Source organism: Amblyomma mixtum, chromosome 6, assembly GCF_055824585.1.
Source record: "Amblyomma mixtum isolate Tamu chromosome 6, ASM5582458v1, whole genome shotgun sequence".
Taxonomy (NCBI): Eukaryota; Metazoa; Arthropoda; class Arachnida; order Ixodida; family Ixodidae; genus Amblyomma; species Amblyomma mixtum.
The window spans coordinates 30,503,712-30,513,042 of NC_143017.1; the positions used below are offsets into that span (position 1 = coordinate 30,503,712).

General features: G+C 57.0%; 1 pseudogene; it reads left to right on the top strand.

The window, feature by feature from the left end:
- Positions 1–8,795: 8,795 nt before the first annotated feature.
- On the top strand, positions 8,796–8,915 carry LOC149338700 (U2 spliceosomal RNA; annotated as a pseudogene).
- Positions 8,916–9,331: the final 416 nt, after the last annotated feature.

The following is a 9,331-nucleotide window of genomic DNA, read 5'->3' on the forward strand; positions in this document are numbered from 1 at the left end:
GCTTCCGGTTGGCTCTCGAAGCCGACCTCCCTGGTGTCGACGTGGCTGACACGCCAGTCATGCGCATAAGCGAACTTATCGCGTGCGCACGTGTGAGCCCTGATGATAGGCGGACCGCACAACCAAAATGGAGGGTTTGGGCCGCTAGCTCACTTCCCAGAGAAGTTCGCGACCTAGATTGGAAGCGATGGTGGGGGGTTCTTCCAACGCGCCACCGTCTTGCGGCCTGGGGCCTCGTTCCTAACGATCAGTGCCCTCATTGCGGCGCGCCGGAGACGACCCGCGATGTATTTTTTGAGTGTGCTGTCACTCGCGTTATGTGGCGCCTCGTTTGGAGCACTTTCTCTGTTCGCGGTGGCCCCGGAGCCCGGCGCCAGCGCGGCCTTTTTGCGCGACTTGTCGTCGCTTGTGTGTATTTTGTTCTGCGGCGGCGACGCTGCCATGCCGAAGCCCGCAGGCAGCCTGCCCTGGCAATGCACCCGGCGCTGCAGAATCAGCCCCTCCTCCTGTGGACATTTCTGTCTGACCGTTTGGACCAGGATGGAGAAGCGCTCTTTTTGCAGCGCTGGCACACGCGCTTATTTCTTGTGCGGGGAGGCAGGCTGGGAGTGCCAACCTTGCAATATTAGCCTCCTTTCAGTGCCTTTGATGTGTTAGTTTGTTGAAGTTTGTGTAAGGCCGCATGAAGTGCGCCTTTGAGTGCTGCATTCCGTTTTTTTTTTTTTTTGCAACTTGCCGTGTCGTTAGTCTTTGCGTGCCACCCTTTATGACTGCCATCAGTGTATAGCCCAGATTTGTGTATCTGCAGTACCTTTCTGTGCCTTGCAGTTTTTTTATCAGTGCTGTTTTATCAACCACCCTTCCAAACGGGCGGGGCGCCCTGACGGTACACAATAAACTCTTTGTGTAGCCTGGCCAGGTGGGGCGTCGTGCCCAATGAAGAATTTGCAAACTGTGGGGCTCCAGAGATCCTGTCACATGTTTTCTTTGACTGTGCTGTCGCCAGAACCATGTGGCGGCTTGTGTATAGACTTTTTCAAGTGCGCCAGCATTCCCGTGGCAGGCGGCGCCCATCGAGTGGAAGACCGCCCTGGTCACCTTCATTCCTAAAGCTGGCAAGGCCATCAACACGGACAACCTCCGCCCCATCTCTCTGACTTCCTGTGTGGGCAAACTCATGGAGACGATGGTACGTGACAGGTTGTCCGAGTTCATGGAATCCAAACACCTTTTCGCAGACACCATGTTCGGATTTCGCCCACACAGATCTGCACAAGATGTCCTGCTACAACTCAATCGGGCTGTCCTCGACCCCGTGGAATGCCCTCACAATGACAAGGTCGTACTCGCCTTGGATTTGAAGGGTGCATTCGACAACGTTACCCACGAGATCATTCTCACCCACCTCTCTCAAACTAACTGCGGCAGAAATGCCTTTCAATACATTCGGCAATTTTTAACCGACAGACAATCTTACATTCGGATCCAGGATAAAGAACATGGCCCTTTTCATTTAGGAACCAGGGGTACACCCCAGGGCGCGGTGCTCTCACCTCTCTTATTCAATTTGGCTATGATGCGCCTACCGGCCCAGCTGGATGCTGTCGCCGGTGTGCAGCATGCGCTGTATGCTGATGACATCACCCTGTGGGCCACGCACGGTTCCCTTGCAGACATTGAGGCTAACCTGCAGGAGGCGGCGACCATAGTGGACCGTTATGCTCGCCGCTGCGGCCTCCAATGCTCCACCCAAAAGTCTGAATTTGTGCACATACGCCCCTCACCAAAGTGCACAGCCAAAATTTCATTGTCTCTTGAGACAGGTCCAATCCTTGAAAATATCGAAGTCCGGGTACTGGGGCTCTTTATGCATCAAGACAGACGGTCAGAAACAACATTGGCCAAACTCCGTCAGGTGGGGGACCAGGTGGGCCGCTTGGTCCGCCGGGTTTCTAACAAGCGCGGGGGGTTACGATGTAAGGACGCCTTGCGGCTGGCGCATGCATTTGTAACCAGTCGAATTCTATATTCGACTCCATACCTCCACCTGCGGAAGCAAGACGAGGATTCACTCGAAGTCATCCTCCGCAAAATTATTAAGCGGGCTCTAGGCCTCAGACCACCTCCAACAAGCGCCTCCTGGGCCTAGGCATGGTGAACACATTTCAGGAGCTCCGGGAAGCCCACTTGACTAACCAATACACACGTCTCTCGAAGACATCGTCGGGTCGCCGCCTCCTTGCCCGGCTACACATCCAACATACCACTCTCATGGAAGAGCGCGTACGTATTCCACCCCAGTGGAGATGCGCCCTCCACGTGCGCCCTCTTCCCGCGAACATGAACCGTGAGGACCATAATGGCCGGCGCCTGGCGCGGGCGGAAGCCCTGGCTCGCCACTATGGATCGAAACCCGGCGTATTCTACGTGGATGCCTCAGGCCCCCACCATGGGGGATGGTACACAGCCGCAGTCGTCCACCAATCCAAAACAGTGAACGGCCTTACTTTCCGAGCCCGTGACATAACACACGCGGAGGAGGTCGCCATTGCGTTGGCTGCATCTGATTCCAATTCAAAAACAATTATTTCCGACTCGCGAGGGGCATGTCGGAACGTCGAGCAGGGCTGGGTACCGTATCTAGCCTGCCGCATTCTTCAAAACAGCGTCTACACCGGTGACCCCGCGCACCGGCGTATCGTTTGGGCTCCCGCTCACATGGGCCTTGAGGGAAATGAGGCAGCTGACGCCGCCGCCCGCGCGCTCTCTCACCGGACATTCCCCTCCGACCCTGACGATCAGGAACTCGAATTTATTCCAGCTTACACCTTCAAAGACATTGTTTTACTCTATCAATCTGGCCATGGTCTTTATCCCCGTCCGTGTAAAGGTGTGTCAAAGGCGGAGGAGCGGCTTCTGCTCCGCCTGTATACTAATACTTTGCTGTGCCCGGCAGCTCTGAAACACTTCGACCCTTCTTTCTCGGGCAGCTGTCCGCACTGTGCGGAGAAGTCTTCGGACATCTACCACATGGTGTGGGCCTGCCCCTCCAACCCTGCTATCCCCCCTCACCCCAACCCAACCCGGGAGGACTGGGAGGCGACCCTGCTCGGCTGCTCTGACCTGCAGGCCCAACGGGCCTTGGTCGCGCGAGCCTGGGCGGCGGCCGATGCCACTGGGGTCCCGAACTAGGGACCTCCACCTAGCATTTGTAAGGGCTGGCCCCCTCTGGGTCAGCTCATGCATAACCTCCTGTATTATACCTGTAGATAAATGTTTTCCACCACCACCGTGGCTGCTTCGAGCAGCTAGTGTATTGCACAGTGCTCTTTGTGTTGTGGCGGCGCAGGTGCCTCGCCGAGGCGCGTCGCACTCCCGCTCGTGCCACGTACCCGGCCTTGGAGAACCTGCGTCTCGTCATCTGGCAGTACTTGTCTGACCGCCTCGAAACAGATGGCGAGGCGCAGTTTCTGCGACGCTGGAACACGCGCTGTTTTGCGGTAAGGGAGGGTAGGCTCTAGATGCTCCTCGTTCCCTACTAGCTCCCCTCCCTCCTTGCTTTCTTTTGTCGGTCTCTCTGGTTGACTGATTAGTGCTTTCATGGAGTGTCCTTTGTAGATATGTACCCCCACCCCCCCGTTTTTAATAAGTACAGTGCCTATCCGCCCTGTCCTCTTTGAGCGGTGATCATCAACGCGCCCTAGCCTTGAACTTCCTCGATCTTTTTGTAGGGGACACATAGTGCCCCCCCCCCCCGCACTGTTTTCATTGTTTGTGCAGCGAGCAGCACTCCTTCTGTTTGTGTTGGATCCCTTAGGGGACGTCATGCTTCTATTGTATATGTCATTTCAGCACACAATATATTCTCTTTGTGTAGTTATACACCATGCTGTGCCTTTCCAATGATTTTGTGAAGTGGGCTATGTTAGAGTCCAACAAGGGTAATTGGTGTCTTACTGTGTGACCTTTGGCCTTATTGTTTCGAAGCCGGCTCCCTAGGGTCCAGATGTGTCTATTATGTACTGAATTGTTTGTTTGGTTTGTTTGTACACAATAAACTTCTCTTTGTGTAGTTATACTGGATTGGTACGGCTCGGCTAGCATTTTCGCCTCTCAGGTATACGGGCCCACAAGCTGAGCGGCCACCTCCGTATTACAGGGCGGTGGCAGGGTTAAAGTTGGCTCTGGTTGCTGACGCTTTTGACGACGATCTCCGAGGAACGCCCGCCTCTAGAGTGAGCGAAATGGCGTGCTGCAGATGCCTCACTCGTGACGAGGAGCTGAGGACCTCAGTGTCCAAATGGAGGGCCTGGTCGTCCACCAGGCTCCCAAGTGAGGTTCGGGATTTTGAGTGGCACAGGCGTTGGGGCGTCCTTCCCAAGCGCTAGCACCTGGCAACATGGGACATCGCCCCAAACGAGCAGTGCGCCAAATGCGGCGCACAGGAAAGTGTGCAAAAACATGTTTTTTTATGAATGTGTTCTCTAGAACGATGTGGCGCCTTGTTCAACGCATGTTTCAGCTGCGCGGTGGTCGAGGAGGCAGGCGTCAACGCCGCCCCTTCGCTCCTTTCGTGGTGGCCGCCACTGTGTTTGTGCTGTGGCGTCGCCGATGCCTCGCAGAGGCTCGTAGAACCCCTGCCCGGGCCATGTACCGAGCGCTGCAGAATCTGCGCCTCGCCATCTGGGAATACTTCTCTGATCAGTTAGCAATTGAAGGCGAGGCGCTGTTTCTGCGGCGCTGGCACACGCGGTTCTTTTTCGTAGCCAACGGTAGGCTAGAAATGAAGGCTTTGCCTTACTAGCCTGCCCTCCCCCCCCTACCTAGTGTCTCTGTCTAGAGGGTAGTGACAAGTGTGATACCACCATTTCTTTGGTCATTTGTTTGTTTGGTTGTAGAGCCAATATGGGTTCTCTTCCTGTGATTGCTTTAGAGATGCCACTTTATTGCCTGACTGAAATGATATGGCTGAAATCGATGTATTTGAAGAGTCGTTTCGTAATAAACTTCTCTTTGTGCAGTTAATTCGGCACTTTGAAGCTGGTGGAGAATTAACTGCACAAGCGCATACCAGCACAGGCTGGTATGCGCTTGGCCTGGATGGCCGGCTTGGGGACGGCCTTGCCGGGCGCCACGCCCTTACCGCCAGCCTGTGCTGCCGGCGTGTCCCGGACCGTAAGCGCTGTGCGGCGCCTCAACCCTTGGGTGGACCGTGTCCCCCCGCATAGCGATCCGTCCGATCCTCGCTAGCTTTCCAAGCTGGGGTCAACCCCCCAGCGGTTGACGATAACGCTTCGGACCGTAGACGCTGTGCGGTGGTGCGGCCTTCGCTGTGTCGTGCTGCTGCAGAGCGATCCGTCCGCACCACGGCAGTACTATATGGTCCTTCCTACTGTAGGGAGGTCACTCTTTTTTTTCAGCCGCTCATTACCCTGTTAAATGTCCCGAAGAAGAAATGAAATCTCTTTCTTCTCGGCCACAACTAGAGAACGGTCAGCGCGCTCGCTCCGCTCTTACTTCCCCCTCCCCTTCCCCCATTTGCCGTTTCCAATTTTTCAAGGCGTACTTGCTTATCACTTCGTTCTCCTGCCGTGATTGTCCATTGAGCGATGAGAAGTGGCACCATCCTTGTTACCGGCGAGCTGGGTGCTCTCTCATGGCCTGTCCTTTCACTTATCACTCCGACTGGCCGGTGTTTACCGGATAATGAGCGTTATCTCTAAAAATACTTCCAAGTTAGACACTCCGGCTGGTGTGATGTGGGCATGTGATGCCGCTGGCACTTGTCAAATAACCAACTGCTTTACCGTCCTGTATGTGGCGCCACTTGTGCTGCCAATGCCGAGGATTTACAAGCCAGGGCTTATCAGGATTATCGCTTCGCGGCCTTTTGGCTAAGATCACGGCCGTCAGGCTGCCGGTCTTAGGAGAAGCAAAGCCCAGCCCGAAGCGGAGCGAACCCCTGGACCCAGCCACCACGCCCCCACCAGGAGGCGCCGCCCCCCTGGAGGATGGCTGTCCGGCGCCGCAATGCGCGCCGGCTGCCCGGGAGCCTCTTCCTGGATTGGGCCTGCTGGTTCCAGGTCCCCCCCTGCTGCCACCATTTTGTCTTCCGGTCTTGCTGGTGCGGAGTTCCGGGCGCCTCCACCCAAGGCGCACTGCTTCGCGTTCGCGTTCCGCGCGGACGCGACGGCCGACGGCATTGAGAGCATCGTCGGCCCGAAAGGGCTAGAAAGCCTCCAGCATCAAGGAGGGTTCAAGTTTTGTATCGCCGTGACCTCGGCTGCGGCGGCACAAAAGCTCCTAGCGGAGGGATCGTTCCCTGTGAACGGGACCTCTGTCCCAGTGTCTTGCGTGGGCCCCTCCGTGGTCCACGTGACGCCATTCTGGGGGCCGCTATTCGTCGGGGACGCGGCGCTGGCCTCGGCACTGAGCCCCTACGGCAAGGTGCTCGAGAACTCCCAACCGACGCTGAAGGGGCGACGCCACGCGAGACGGCCAGCGACTCGTCAGGATGGAGATGAAGCAGGCGGTACGTAACTTCATGTTCGTGCAAGATCACCGCGTAATGTTTGATTACAGGGGCGTCCGAAAGGTGTGCTCACGCGGTGGCCAGCACGAACATGTCGGCGCGGCCTGCCGCACGCCGCGGTGAGCCTGCTGCGACGAGTTCGAGCACGAGACGGCCGGATGCCACATGGCGTGCCGACGCTGCTCCGGAGCCCATGCGACGGCTGACTATCTGCGCCCGCGGTCCTACGCGGCGGCGGCCGCTTCCAGCGGTGCTCAGAAGAAGCCGACATCGCCAGCGGCGCAACCGCCGCAGGACACCGTTCCTGCCCCAGCGAAGGCGTCACCTGCGGAGACCGCGCCACACCAGGACTACGACACGCCCGCCACTCACGTGTCGGAAACCCCGGCCGGTTCACCTGTCCACGACACCTGCCGACCATGATTCCCGGGGTGCGGTAAGAGACGCCACCGACTCGCTACCCTCCGCAGAACCCATCGACTTGAGTAGGGTTTCGGGGAAGCACGGATTATCACAGTCCGCGGACTCGGACGGCTCGGCCGATCCATCCCTCCCCAAAAAGCTGGCGCGCGCGAGTGACTCCGCTAATGGCGGAGCACTTTAAAATTGTTGGCAGAATGTCGCCGCCCTGCTGTTTCATCATGGCGACGGTGTTAATAAAAAGTGTCACACCACCACCACCACCTCTCCCTGAACGTTCAGGGATTTCGGTCACTGGATACGCAGAGGGAAATGATGCACTTCGCTCGCGCACAGGGCGTCGGCATTCTCTTCCTTCAGGAATGAAACTTCAAGACCGCACGCAATGTCACGAACTTTAAGAATTACTTCCTTGCTCCCGCATTCTTTTCACTCACCGACACAATGTCATGCGGTGTCGGCGTGGTATTCATTAACAGTTTCCTCCGTTTAGGCGCACATTGTACGTATGGCGTGGACGGTCGCACGTTGGCTGTCGACTTCTCCCTTAACGGCAGACGGGTGAGGGCATTGGTAGTGTACGCGCCGGCACGACGAAGCGATTCTTCCTCATTTTTCGAGTCGCTGGATTGTTTCAGGCTGGATTCGTACCCCACTTTCATAGTGGGCGACTTCAATTGTGTTCTCGAACCCCCACGCGACGTACCCGGCCCAGGTCAGGGTCGGCTTTACGCCGGCGCACGCTCCCTACGGGACCTATGCACGCAGTTTCGACTGCCAGTAGGATAGATAAGTTTTTGCTTCCGCCCGTCCTCGCGCGATATGTAGCTTCGTCCGAAGTGCCCATGCTTCCCGTGGGCACTCCGGGCATCTCCGACCATCGGCCGCTGTCAGTAGTGCTGGATTTCGGCGGGTGTGCCCTGCGAGTAGACTTGTGGCGAATGGACACCAACCTACTGACAGATTGTTCGAGTGTCACATCATTGCAGCGTGCGCTGGGTGCTCCGGTTGCGCGCTAACGCATCAGTGCCGAGGGACGAGCGGAAGGGCGAGTGGCGTGCACTCCTTAACTCGGAAGGCCGCCGGCGAAGAGCACGCATCACACGCGAACTTAACGAGACGCTGGCTCGCATCCGCGTTGTTCAGAGAGGCGCGCCGCAAACGTTTGCTATGCGTGACTACTACAACCTACTGAAGGCGCGCTACGACACGCTGTTGCGGCAGTCGTCCCGCGCTGCTAGCCGGGCCCTCGTTCAGGGCAGGCCCGTAGCCGACCCATAGGTCTTGCGGCAGGTGCCCGCAGATACCCTAGAGGAGGATGCGCCTGCACTCATTGAGGAAATCGCACTGCCCAACGAGGCCACGAGCAGCAGCTTTGTGTCGGAGCGTTCGTACTGTGGCGCCAGAGAGGTGCAGCGGCTCTGCAAGGATGGCCGCAGAGGGCCATGTACCCCATACTGCAGTGGGTGCGCGGGCGCATATTCGCCCAAGAGTGCGTGGACCTCGTGTCGCTAAAGGAGCACCAGTTCCTTCGGCGCTGGTCTACCGGCTTCATCGTCGTAGGCAGGTGCCGTGTGACGGTGCGGCTCCTGGCATATTAAGTGTGGGGCGCCTCTGTGGTGCGCGATGTTCGTGCGCGATGTTCGGGAACGATGTTCCTGCGCGGGTTTTTGTGCGTGGGTTGTCGTGCGCAGTTTGCCACCCGGCGTGCTTCCCCCGCGCGTATGGACCCTCTTGAACTTTCTTGGACACTGTTTTTTGGGCACTTACGTTCCCTGTGAGTGTGTGTGCACCGGGCGACATCGGTCGCCGTAATGTATCTTTGTTTTTGTCGAGGGACGATTTCCCTCCACAAACTGATGTTAAACTGATTTTTGTAGCGCGGCGGAGCGTTCGGGGCTTGTCCCACCACCTCCACGGGTCGACCCGGTATTGCACTATTCCCGGGACCGGCCCAGCGACTCCCCCATCTCTGGGGGAGCAAAAACCTAACTCTTCCCCCATCTTTGGGGGACCAAAAACCTAGCTCTAAACTCAGACCACGTGATCCCAACAGGACAATCAGCTCAGAAACAGCAAACCCGCACAGTGCTGTGTGGCAGCCCGCCTTATTTGCGCTGCAGGCAGTTTGGCTTGCCTCGATCGGTGATGTGGTTTTTCGCTTATTCGCTATCCGCTTTCCCGCGCGAGTGACCGCAATCGGGAAACAGGAGAAGTTGCCATTTATGTACTTTATCCCATATTTTTTGTATGTAATGGAAATGTTCATGAACCATGTGTTGTTTTTCTCAGTGCTGCGGCGGATGCGCCGTGCATTAGCTCTTGTTAACTTTAAAAAGGCAAGATTCCCGTGAGTTCGGTGCCTGCGAAACATTTCCC